This window comes from Pelodiscus sinensis, chromosome 5 (assembly GCF_052426305.1).
Source record: "Pelodiscus sinensis isolate ZL-2025 chromosome 5, ASM5242630v1, whole genome shotgun sequence".
NCBI classification, from domain to species: domain Eukaryota; kingdom Metazoa; phylum Chordata; order Testudines; family Trionychidae; genus Pelodiscus; species Pelodiscus sinensis.
In genome coordinates, this window is record NC_143056.1 from 88170386 (window position 1) to 88183416 (window position 13031).

General features: G+C 45.7%; 1 protein-coding gene across 10 annotated transcripts in view; it reads left to right on the plus strand.

Annotated features, from left to right (window-relative positions):
• SHANK2 (SH3 and multiple ankyrin repeat domains 2) overlaps positions 1-13031 on the plus strand; it is a 688250-nt gene that overhangs the window by 96586 nt on the left and 578633 nt on the right. The gene's annotated exons all lie outside the window — the stretch shown is intronic.

Sequence of the window (13031 nt, forward strand, 5' to 3'; positions counted from 1 at the left end):
CTGACATGCAGCCCAGCCCATATAGTCAGTCTCATATATATTTGATGAAAGCTGCGACCTTAAAGCAAAATGTCTAAAGTGTTTTAAGAAGGGTCGGACCAGGGAAGTTTCAGAAAGGTTGTGAACAGATCAGAACAAGAAGAGGTAGAGAACTATAATCACAGTGGACTGCAGGGATTGAAAACAGAATTCATATATCATCTCTAAAAATGCCTGGCACAGTAGCACCTTTTACATTTTCTCTTCCCATGGCACTGTAAAGAACTGTTCATTAGCTTGTGGGTGTGAGGTGAGGGTGAGAAGGTCATCAAAATCTCTCTCCCCTCCGCCAAAAATAAATAAATAGAGAGGTATGGATAGATCCCTCCTGCTGTTGCAACCCACCTCCACCATGCCTGCACCTCACCACATTAATCTTAGGAAAGTTGTTGCATTAAAATGACGTTGCAGATGGGTGCCTGGAATACACATTCCTGCTGCTCATCTTGGTACATTTGCTATTTTAAAGGAGAAAGCATAAAACATGACCCTCTAGAGGGATTGTGGTCATATTTTTATAAATATGAACTCCCCAATCTTCTCTGCTCCCTAACTATTACTATAGCTATAATCAGGGCTAGACAAATAATGCAATCTACTCGCCTGTGGCAATCTACCTGGAAGAGCCGGGTTCGGGCGATCTGCACATGTGCAGATCGCCGGACAGCACAGCTGGCGAGCGGGGCTCGCTGCATTTCGACGAGCCCTGGCTATAATGATCTCTTCTAAGAATTAACAGAGAAATAGTCTAAAGTAAATAGGATGAAATTTGATAAGGACAAATACAAAGTACTCCACTTACAAAGGAACAGTCAGTTTCACACATACAATGGAAAATAGTAATAGATATGTAGCCATGTTAGTCTGGTCTAGCTGAAACAAAAAACAGGACTATATAGCACTTTAAAGATGAACAAGATGATTTATTAGGTGATGAGCTTTTGTGGGCCAGACCCACTTCCTCAGATCAAATTGTGGAAGAAAATTGGCACGACCATATATACTAAAGGATACAATCAAAAAAATGAACACATATGAAAAGGACAAATCAAATTTCAGAACAGAAGGGGGATGAGGAGGGAGGTAAATGTCTGTGAGCTAATGATATTAGAGGTGATAATTGGGGAAGCTATCTTTGTAATGGGTAAGGTAATTAGGGTCCTTGCTAAGACCTAGATGTAAAGTGTCAAATTAGCATTTTGATAATTGGCAGTGAGTATGACACTTTTAAAATGTGTTTTTATTTTCAATCGTGATTATATAAATCAATTTTTTCCTGCAGACATGCTATATTATTTCATGATGTGATTTAGGCTATATGTGTGTTAAAAGTTTAAACTATTTTTTCCTTTTTTTTTCCACTTAAGCAGTGGAATATAGAAGTCCTGTCTGGACTAGGGTTGTCAAATTTGTTAAATATTTAAGAACTGGATAATTCAGCAGGAATGCCAGAGCCAGAGCCTCCCTTGCCTGCCTCTTCCTCCTCCCCTTGCGTTGCTTGCTGGTCTTGTCTTCTTTTCTCCCTCTCCCCTCCCTCCCACCCCCCAGTTTTAAAGAAACTCACCTATGGAGCAAGGAGCTAGGAGGTTTTCCCAGCTGAGTAGGGGCTGGTGTGGGTGATGGCTTGGCTCCTTCCCCTCCTACAGTAACTAGATTTTTGTTGTCTAGGCTATGTCTGCACTACAGGACTTTATAGGAAAAAGGTATGCAAATAGCGGAGCGCAATTTGGGTACCTTTTTCCAATAGCTTTTTCGGAAGAGGCTTTTCCAAAATTTGGCTCATCTACAGTGGGCCAAATTTCAGGAAAAAAACCCTCTTTTGGAAGAGCCCCTTTTCCTTGTGGAAGGAGGAAGACCGGGCTTCTGAAAGAACATGTCTTCTCTTCCTCCAACAACAACAACAACAACAAAAAGCGGAAGACCAGACGCGTTCCCTGTCTGGTAACCTTTTTGACTGGATTTTCTAGGTGAAACCTGGGCACCTGGCCATTCTAGTCAGGAAGCTTAGAGGGAGGAGTTAACCCTCTCTTCTTGATGAAGGAAGGATCTCAGGCTATGGCTACAGTGGCACAGCTTCACTGTACAGACACTCTGAACAGATGGGAGAGAGAGCTCTCAGCAACTTTATTACTCCTGCTTATGTGAGCAGCATTATGTGGCAGGAGAATCTCTACTACCAGCACAGCACTGTCCATACCAGTGCTTAGGTCGATGAAACTTATTCACTCCCTTAAGTGATATAACTTACACTGACTTAAGATGTAGTGTGTATTGAACCAAAAAAAATTTGCTTCAATCCAAAATTAATAATTTACAATTTTTTTCAGCAAACGAAAAAGTAAAAAAAGTTCTGAGACACCAAACAAAGCATTTTATTCAAACTGAAATAAAACATTTCATTTTATCTGTGGCTTTTTACCTTTTAAAAAATAAACTGGAAATAAAGTTTTAAAATAAATCCCAGCCATTTCACTGACAATCTATAAATTTCATTTTGAAAATTTCAGAGAGAAACTTCTTAAATGGTTTGGATTTTTGGAGGGGTAAAACAATTAGGCAAATATAATGTGAATTTGCAAAATGTTTAGACCTACTTAAGTGTGCCTTTTTTAGAAAAATAAAGTTTGTGCAAAAATTTCATCCAGCTCTAATCTAGGTGCTTACACACACCCCATTAGTGCCAAACCATTTTAGGTACCCAGATAAAGGCCAGATTTTCACAAGTGTGCAGTGCCTAGCCTTTCCTCCTGTGATATTTGTGGCCAGGTTTTTAAAAGAGCTCAGCATCCATCATGCAGAATTATTCTGAAAGTCTGGTCCTAATAGTGGACTGTGAGCTTTTTAAAAAAATTTCAACAGAGTCACACAAATCTGTGGTGGAGCGGAGAACTGTGTCCAAATCCCCTGGCTTTCTAGAACACTTCCGTAAACATACAACTTTCCCCTGCTTCTGCTCCTTCTGAAGTCAGTGGCAGGATTGCCATTGAATTATAAGGCATAGGATTAGATTGCATGGTATAGAATGATGAGGTTCTAAGAAGGAGAAATGCTGTGAGGTGTGGGGTGTCCTGAGTAAGAAAGGAAGGAAGGCTCTCAGTGAAGAAATAGGAGCTGAGGGTGGTTTTGCTCTTTTACTCTGGAATTTGGTTCCAGGGATCAGATGTAAAAATATTTACTGTTATGGATTGCAAAAAAGTCCTTCACTGCAGTTTTCAGAGTCTATCTTGGAATGACTAGAACCACACTTCTGCACCCACCAGCCTATCTTTGATTAAAATGCTACCTCAAGTCAGTTTTATGCTTAACTAGAAGATTTCAGCATTGCTCAGGTCTTTAACTGTACTAATCTTTGTTTTTCTTCATTTAAATAATTTATTTGGGCTGGAGCTGGGGATAAGGAGTTCAGTATGCAAGCTTCCCCAGTGAGAGAGAATTACCCTACCTCACTGCAGAGGCTTGAGGCCAGGTGAGAAGTGCTTTTCTGTGGCTGCTGAAGCTCTAGCAAGTGCAGCTAAGGGAACAGTGCATGTCCCTGATTGGGACAGGTCCAGGTTCGTCTGCCTCCAGAACTCCCCAGACAGAGTGGGGAATGCAGCAAACTGTTCACTTTTCCCTCACTCCCTGATGAAAGGAAACAGCCAGTGAGTGTTCCTGTATGAATTGGAGGGGGTGGAGGGGAGCTTCAGTCCCTCTGCCCTCCCTAAAGGGCACCTGGGGGGGTGGGAGTCTGGGGGTTGGTGCACCCCTTTCTATCTCTGGTGATTCTATCTCTTTTCTGTATGGTTTAATTCTGAATGCATCTCCGTATGAATCGGGGGGTGGGAGGGAGGAGGGCAGAGTTCAGATTCCCCTATCCCGTTCCTGCCCAACCAAACCCTTACCTTGTAGGAAGCTGCCTACAAATTTGGTGGTTCTAGCTCTTACCGTTTAGGAGGAGTTCTTGAACAAACAGACTCAGAGTTACAGACACGCACACTCTCTCAAATACATAGTAGACTAGATGATAGACCTGGTATTGCTCGGGTCCTTAACTCAAATATGTATATATATTTTTTCATTTAAATCATTGCTCTGGGCTGGGGCTAAGGATGAGAGGTTCAGGCAGGCTGCCCTGAGAAGAGAGAGGACAAACCAGCCCTCTCTCATCGCAGCAGCTTGGGGCCAGTTGAGAACTGCCTGTCCATGGCCACGGTAGCTGCAGCAGGCACAGATATGGGAGGATTGCATGTCCCCTAACTGGGTAACAGACAGATTCGTAACCAGATACATTCTCTGAAATATCATATATATAGTAGCCCAATGTCTGTGACTCTGTAACGTTGTAGTGTTACGAGTTGCCTCTAGGGGGTAGTGTTGCCTCCCGCCGTGGCACTCAGCTGACTTCTGCGCCACTCAGCCAGGCTGCTGTGCGGGAGCAAGCGGCGCAAGCGGCCGTTTGGGCCTCGCACTCCCCATGCTGCATGGGGGGTGCTGCATGGGGGTGCTTCATGGGGGCTGCAGGGCCCAAATGGCCACTTGCGCAGCTTGCTCCCTCGCGGTGGCCTGGCTGAGTGGCGCAGAAGTCAGCCGAGCACCATGGCGGGAGGGGAAGGGGGCGGGGCGGTGATGTACATGGCCAAAGGGCAGGGCCTGGTCGTGTACATCACCGCCCCACTCCCCTTCACCTCCCACTGTGGTGCTTATCTGGGTTCTGCACTGCTCAGCTGGGCCACCGCTGGGGAGCCCAAATGGCCGCTTGCTCCCCTGTGGTGGCCCAGCTGAGAGGTGCAGAACTCAGCCGAGCACCACTGTGGGAGGCAAAGGGGGGACGGGGTGGTGACATGCGGCACGACAGCGGCTCCAGGCCCTGCCCCCTGGCCGTGAAAGTCACCGTCCCGCCCCCCTTGCCGAGCACCATGGCGGGAGGCAAAGAGTGGTGGGGTGGTGACGTACACGCCCAGGGGGTGGCGCCTGGACGAGGGCGCATCCCCGACGGAGACAGAGGAGAGCGGAGAGAGAGTGAGAGGCAGGAGGGGAGAAGAGAAAGAGAGAGACGGAGCAGAGAGTGAGAGGCAGGAGGAGGAGGAGAAGAGAAAGGGAAAGTGAGAGGCAGGATGGGGAGAAGAGGAAGAGGGATGGAGAGAGAGGTAGAAGGTGGAAGAGAGCTGAGAGAGAGAGGGAGAGGCAGTAGGAGGAGAGAGAGAGAGAGAGAGACGGAGCGAGAGATTGGAAGCTCAGGAGAGAAAATGGACATGGAGGAGAGACCTGAGAATTCCGTCCTATGATGGGCTAATTGGCTAGTATATAATATATAGTTGTCCCTTTCTCCACTCATGCCCCAGCTGGCCCAGTGGGTTATAGTAGCCCTGGTCCCCATCTCTGGCTCTGCCCCATTGGGTCATTCTGCAATACAACTTTTCCTCCTGCCAGGCCCCTCTCTTTCCATTTTATGAGAAACAAATTCCAGGCACATACCATTGTCCTGGCACAACCAAATCATGATCTTGCTTGAAGCTATGATAAGAGTGAGATGCATACCAAATTTGGTGATCCTAGCTCTTACCATTTAGGAGGAGTTCTTGAACAAATAGACTCATGGATGGAAAGAGAGACAGATGCACATTTCTAAAATATATAGTAAGATTAATTATTGGTATTTTGCAGCATGGCTCTAGATTTTTACAGTTTAATGATTTAGGCCCCATAACTATGATGTGATCTGAAGAGGCAGACCTGAGCATAGCCCCATTGTGTTGCACATTTTCATGTTTAAATTTAACAACTCTGGACCAAAATGGATTTTGTGAACATGGGCCATTTTGCTGTCTTAATAGAATGGCGTTGCCTAGCAATGGCTTTATTACCACACAAAATCCTTTTCATGTGACTGGTGGGAAATTGACTTTTGTGTTTTAGTTAGCAAGGACATTTCAAAGGCTTATGTAGAGGTGATGGTGAGGTGCTACTGATTTGTTTTGCAGTTAATTTGTTGTTGTAGATTTAATTTAGCTTTTTTATTTTGTCCATGTCTTACCCACCTTCCACTCATTTCAGTTCTCAATAGACAAATGTAGTATTACTAAAGGATTTGAATTCCATTTATCAGTGTTCCTTTTCTATTTAAGAGTTCTAGAAAGATACTAGCTGTGTTGAAGAGCCCTTAGCCTATGAATTTTTTCTGCTATGTAACAATAATAAAACTACTTGATAACACTTTCTACTTTTAGTTCTACCCATCTCAAAACACTTTAAAAACATTAGTGGGCCAGAAGCAGCTTTCAATTACTCCAGATTAGGGCTGGTTGAAAACTTTCCATCAACACATTTTTTCAACAGAAGATTGGATTTTTGATTAAACAATAATTTCAGCAGAATGTACCTGCATTCCTCAAAATGTTCATTTTTGTAGGCCACCACTCTTTTAGATTTGTGATTTTTTTTTCCAACAAAAATGATTTTTTTCTCATTTTCATCAAAATGTACATAAAAATAAACCCAACTTCCCAAACAACTATAACTCCAGATGTACCCTGGTAGTGAGATGAAAACTAAGCCTAATATACTAAATACCACTATGAAGGACTGCATTATTATTTCCATTTTACAGGCCAGGAAATGGATACTTAGAAAGATTAAGTGAAGTGCCCTAGATTACACTGAAATACTGTGGCAGAACCAGGAATAGATTTCAAATTTCCAGTTCTGTATTTTAGTTAAGCTAAAACACAGTTTTCTTCCCCATTCTCTATATAATTACAATTGCTTTAAAAGAAAAGATTATTTAAAATTATACTGCTTAATCAAATGAGAACAAAATTGTATCAAATTACTTCTGTGCTTTTGTTCTTGACTGCCATTTCAGAATTAAAGTTCAGACTAAATGGCTGTGTCTACATTGGCATCCCTTTCCGGAAAAGGGATGCTAATGAGACACATCGCAATTGCAAATCCGCGGGGGATTTAAATATCCCCCACGGCATTTGCATTTACATGGCTGCTGCTTTTTTCCGGCTTGGGGATAAGCCGGAGAAAAGCGCCAGTCTAGACGTGATTATCCTTTTCCGGAGGATCTCTTATTCCTACTTGAAAGTAGGGATGCCAATGTAGACACAGCCAATCAGTTTACAAAAACTAATGTCAAGACTTTGAGTAAATGGCTTTTTTCTATTTTTAACAGGCTTATTCTCTTTCTACAGTGACTGTGTGTGTTCATCACTTTTATTTCATTGTGCAAGTTAGATTGAATATTGAACATCATAGGGAAAGATGTGTAACTGTAGGAAAAACATGTAAATTTTCACCAGTTCTGTGAATTTTACCTTCCTTTGCTTTTAGTCGGACCTGGAACTCTTAACATGTTTTGTCAGCTTCAGCAGCATAAATATTTTAAAAAGCTTCAGCAAACTCACTGAAGCTTATAAGTAGTTATATTTTTCATCTGCTACCTTAGTTCTTTATTTGTCTAGATTAAATCACTATGGTAATATAGTCATTTATTGTTGTCTCTGTTCATTGTCTCTATAACTTTAGGTATATATTATCCTTACAGAGTGCGTGTAGCACATGTTACAGAAAGTGGAGGTTGTGTTCACACCAAGAAAAGGCATTAAGCTCAGTATATAAACTAAAATGTATGGGTCCAAGAGCCACATTAACTCAGTCGTGTTGTACTTCCTACATATTTAGAATAGAGATATTGTATGTCAAAAATAGTGTAATACAATGGGCCATACTGTGTTTTGCCTTTGAGTAAATGTACAGTGAAGGGAAAGCTGTGAAGAATCTCCCCTGCTGCCCTAAAACCATTTGTGTAGAAGCAGGCCACAGCTATAATCTCCTTGGGGCAGGAGCTGCCAGTTATTACTATGTTCTTGTACACTGTTTAGCATAAGGACGTCTTTAACCTGCTTAAGATCTCTGTGGATGCTGCTGCAATAGAAATAATAAAAAAAAATTGCAGTCTTTGTGTTTTCTTGACTATGGGGAGTGTTCCCTGATCATGCCCAGGGTTGCATGTTGCCTTTAAAGAATGGGAAACAAGTAGGATCAGGCCTCTCCTTCCAATGGTGGACGAAGAGAAAGTTTGTACCTTCTTAAAAGAAGAGGCAGCATCTGACATTGGGTCCTTGCCTGTCTCTAAGTCCTGATTAGCACAGTGCATGACTTATGATGCAGCCATGTGTCTTCACGTACAGCTATGTTTAAAAAGGTTGTAAGAGACACATTTAGAACACGTAACTAGACTATACATACACAATGTGGCCAAATCAATAGTTGCCATTTAAAGTTGCCCTCACACCAATTTTTTTACATTTTTTCCTTTGTTTTAAAGAGAGAACTAAATAACTCACCAAAATTTCTAACAACAGTACTTGCAAAAGTCACAAGTTCATTGAATCAACAAGTGGTGTTCAGTTAGCTCTGCTTGCATGCACATTACATTCTTGTTTTAGTGAACGTGCGTAAAAGTAGGTCATAACTTTGTAACGTGCTTAAATTTGGTATCCTCAATCCATTTTAAGGCATTTAAACAAATGACCTGGTTTTCAAAACGTCTGAGAAGTGATCCCACTATATGCTTTACACTTTTGAAAAATCAGCCCATATATATAGACTATGTATGTAGCAACCTAATTTTAGACACCCACTTTTGTAAAAAAAAATCTGTTCTTAAGGTCCTTTTTCTATGGTGCATTCTCAGCATAAAGCTTTCAAAAGAATGACCACGAGGTCTGTAGTGACCACTCAAGACACTGGACAAACTTGAATAATTCTTATAATGAAAATCATCAAGCTTACTTTTTCAGCTTCTTAAATTTACTTCTCTTTCAAATATGCTGTCATAAAAAAAATAACTTTTCACTACTTGAAATATATTCTATACCTCTAAACTGAAGTTTGCTCTGTTTCTCAAACTCATGGAAGTGACAGTAAGGGTGTGTCTAGACTACATGGCTCCATCGATGGAGCCATGTAGATTAGACAGATCGGCAAAGGGAAATGAAGCCACGATTTAAATAATCGCGGCTTCATTTAAATTTACATGGCTGCCGCGCTAAGCTGACAAACAGCTGATCAGCTGTTTGTCGGCTTAGCGCGGCAGCCATGTAAATTTAAATGAAGCCGCGATTATTTAAATCATTTAAATTATTTAAATTATTTAAATGATCAGCTGTTTGTCGGCTCAGCGCGCTAGTCTGGAGGCTCCGCGCCGAACTGAAAGCCTTTTATTGACATCCCCGTTATGCCTCGTAGGATGAGGTTTACTGGGGATGTCGATAAAAGGCTTTCATTTCGACAGGGGAGCGTCCAGACTAGCGCGCTGAGCCAACAAACAGCTGATCAGCTGTTTGTCGGCTCAGCGTGGCAGCCATGTAAATTTAAATGAAGCCGCGATTATTTAAATCGCGGCTTCATTTCCCTTTGCCAAACAAACAGATCTACATGGCTCCGTCGATGGAGCCATGTAGTTTAGACGTACCCTAAGTGTTTCCATACAATGAGGTCTGGTCTACAATAGGGATGTTAGATAGCAGGTCATAGAATAGTCAACTAACTACCTGCATTCTTATCAGTTAGTCGACTATTCTATAGTCCCCAGGAGTGGGGCTGGCAGCCAGTGCACTCTGGCCCCACTCCTGATGAGCCCCCTGCTACCCTGCAATGTTGCCTCTGTTTTAGAGGCAGCAGTGTGGGATGCCAGGTGGTAGATGGTCCATGAAGGGAGCCAGATTAAAAACCAGCTTTCCTTGTAGACCATCTGCCTGCTGCCCCGCGTTGCTGCCCCTGATACAGTAGCGCAGGGTGGCAATAGCCCATCCGAAGGGGGTCTGAGCTCCCCGCAGACAGAGGCTGCTGTGGAGGAGGGGCGGGGGAAGCTGCTCTGGCAGCCGCCCCGTTTTTGGAGAGCTCAGGTCCCCAAGCGTGATACACTACATGTCTATACTACGAGTTTAGGTCAAACTTAGCCATGTTAGGTTGATTTTTCTAAGCAATGAGTCTACACGGTCTGACTTTAAGGGCTGTTAAGGTTAATTTCTGTAATCCTTCTTGATAACAGGAGTAATGGGAGTAATACTTGATGACAGGAGTAATGGGAGTAATACTAATTTCAACACAAGCTGTAATGCAGACACAGTGTAAAGCAGATGTAGTGCTTTGGTGCAATTCAGATGCAGTGTTGTGAAAGCCAATGTTCTTGGACTCTAGGATGTGTCCCACAGTGTTCCAACATGACCTTTCTGGTCAGCACTTTCAAATCTGCTGCTCTTCCAGGTGCACAGGGACACCCCCAGGAAAATTTGAATTTCATTTCCTGTTTGGCCAGCATGGCAAGCATGTCAGCATCCTTCAACGGTGTGCCTGACTACGAATGCCCAGAGTTGCAAACAAGCTCCAGCATGGAGCATGCAGGAGAGCCTGGACCTGATTAATGTCAGGGAGAGGAATCTGTGCAAGCAGACCCACAAAGCAGCAGAAGAAATGCTGATATCTCCACCAAAATCGCACACAGCACGGCGAAAAAAGAATATGCCGGGGGCACTCAGCAGTGCTGTATGAAAATAAAGGAGCTCAGGGAAACTCATCAGAAGACAGCTGAAAATATGCAGCTTCCATGAGCAGCTGCATGTGATTCTAGAGGGGACCCCAACCTGTGTCCCAAAGCTGTCCATGGATACATCCCAAGTGATTCTTCAGGCAACAACAAGAAAGACATTGTAGATGATGAAGAGGAGAATGCTCAGCAGGCAAGCGTAGCATTGGACTTCACTGACAGTCAGGACCTTTTGTAATTTTGAGGCCAATTCCCCTCCTCCCAGTATATTTTCTTGCTGGACCCTAATGGGACCCTAATGGCGGGGAGGGCATTTCTGGTGACTTCACATTTGTAATCATGCTATAAGTGGGTGTACCTGCCTGGCCCGGCAGTACCCTATGACCCCCCCCCTCTGGGGGGGGGGTAATGTCATTCAGACGCCTTTCCTGGCAGCCGCCAGGAAGATCCTCTTGCTTCGGCAAAGGCAGCCTCAGTGGCGCGGGAAGACTACTTCCTCTACCAAGGCCGCAGGGGCGGAGGAAAGGGGGGCCCGGGCCCACCCTCACTCACAGGCCCCAGCCCAGGGCCCTAAGGACACGGATCGGTCTGGATCTGGTCCGGCTGAAAGGGCCTCCTGCCGTAACTCGTCAGCCCACCAACCCTGATGGGTTCCGCCCTGGGCTGCTTCCTTTCCCCGTCCCTGGCTTCTCGCCGCTGGCAGGCTCACCTTTCCTTTAGCGGACAGGCTGCCGACGCACAAAAACGGGTCAGTGGACCGGAATCGCCGGTCTCTTAACGCCCTCTCTAGCCTCCCAGCTGCTCTCAGGGGTTTCTCCCAGTGGTGCCTCCAAGCTGCCACCCAGCTACTCTCTCTTTTTTCCTCCTCAGGTAATGGCGGCTGTGCTTTTAAACACCGTGCCGCTTCCGCCCTACCTGATGTCAGAAAAGGGGAGGGCGGAGCTGTAGCATCTCCACGCCAGCTAATTCCCCTCCCCCTCGCGGGTTGCCTAGGCTCTCTGGCTTCCCCACTCTGCACTGGCTCCCCCAACGCTCTGGGCTCACGGGGCGGGGGAACACCTCTGCGTCATCCCCGCTCTTGCCTCGGCGCTCCCAGCCTGCCGCCCGCGGGTCGGCCGGCTCGGCCATCCACGGTGCGGCATGGAAACATGCCGTGCACCGCCGGGCTGCCTCCACCCTGGTGCCGAGCAACGCCTGCTCGGCGGGAGTCGCCATGCGGGGCGATGATGCCCCGTCACAGTGGGTTAAGATAATTGGGTTTTATCTGTGATGGCCATTCTCCCTGCACAGCGAGTGGCTCTCCAGAACAGTTTGATAACATGTATGGAGTAGGCTTGTGATATTGTATTCGTTTAAATGGTGAACCGATGAGCTTGGGTTACCCACAAGGATTTCCCTCCCCCGCTGCCTCTGTATCAGAGGCAGTGAGGGGGCAGGTGGGAGCTGGTGCTTGCAGGGACCCAGCTTTTAAGCCGGCTCCCTGCATGTACCAGCTCCTGCAGAGCCACCTGATCCCTCCCCTCTTGCTGGCAACAGCACAGGAGGGGGACAGATGGCTCCACAGGAGCTGCTGCTTCTGGGTAGCTGCCTTAATAGCTGACTCTGTGGGAGCACCGGCTCCCACCTGTCCCCCTGTGCTGCTACCTCTCCTACAGAGACAGCAGCGTGGGGGTCGGAAGGGGAAGGTGGCTCTTTGCAAGCACTGGCTCCTTCCACCTCCTGCGCTGCTGCCTGTGATACAGAGGCAGGAGTACGGGGGTGGAGGGCAGGCACCTTTGCAGGGGAAGATGCTTGGAGGGAGCTGGCTAAAAAGCTGGCTTCCTGCATGCATGGGCTCCCAATGAGCTGCCTCCCCCCACATGTGTAAATATGCTTTTTAACATTCCTAGTTTGGAGATGAAGGGTGACTCCTTCCTGCACCGCTATGAGAGCTTTGTAGAGATGTTCAGGGTGGATTCCCACTCGGTTTCCATACATGTTAGCAAGCTGTTCGGGGAAGCCCCTGCTATGTAGGCAAAGTGGCCACCACAAATAAAACCTAATGGGGTGCAATTAAATGCATGGAGGAGAATGATGTCGTAGGTGATACGCATGGAGCACGAGCAGAGGAAAGTATGCAGGGAACAAAAATGCAAGGCCCAGGATGAGATCTTGAGGCTGCTGAGTTGCCTGGTAGAGGCTCTGGGAAAACATCTGGAACACAGAGTCTCCCTGCACCCTATGCTGAACCATCTGCCCTCCTCCCCAAGTTCCATAGTCTTTCTCATGTGCCTTAGCATGCGAGGGCGGGGGGAGGAGAAGGGGGAGAGGAAGAGGGAGTCTAGGGCAGCCTTCCACTCAACTCCCAGGATGTCTCCTGATACAGGAAGCTGTCATTCCCACAGCTGTGATTGCTACACAGGGGGATTGTAATATGCCATTTATCCTTGCATCCTCTACTTCCCTCTCGGCTCCCCAC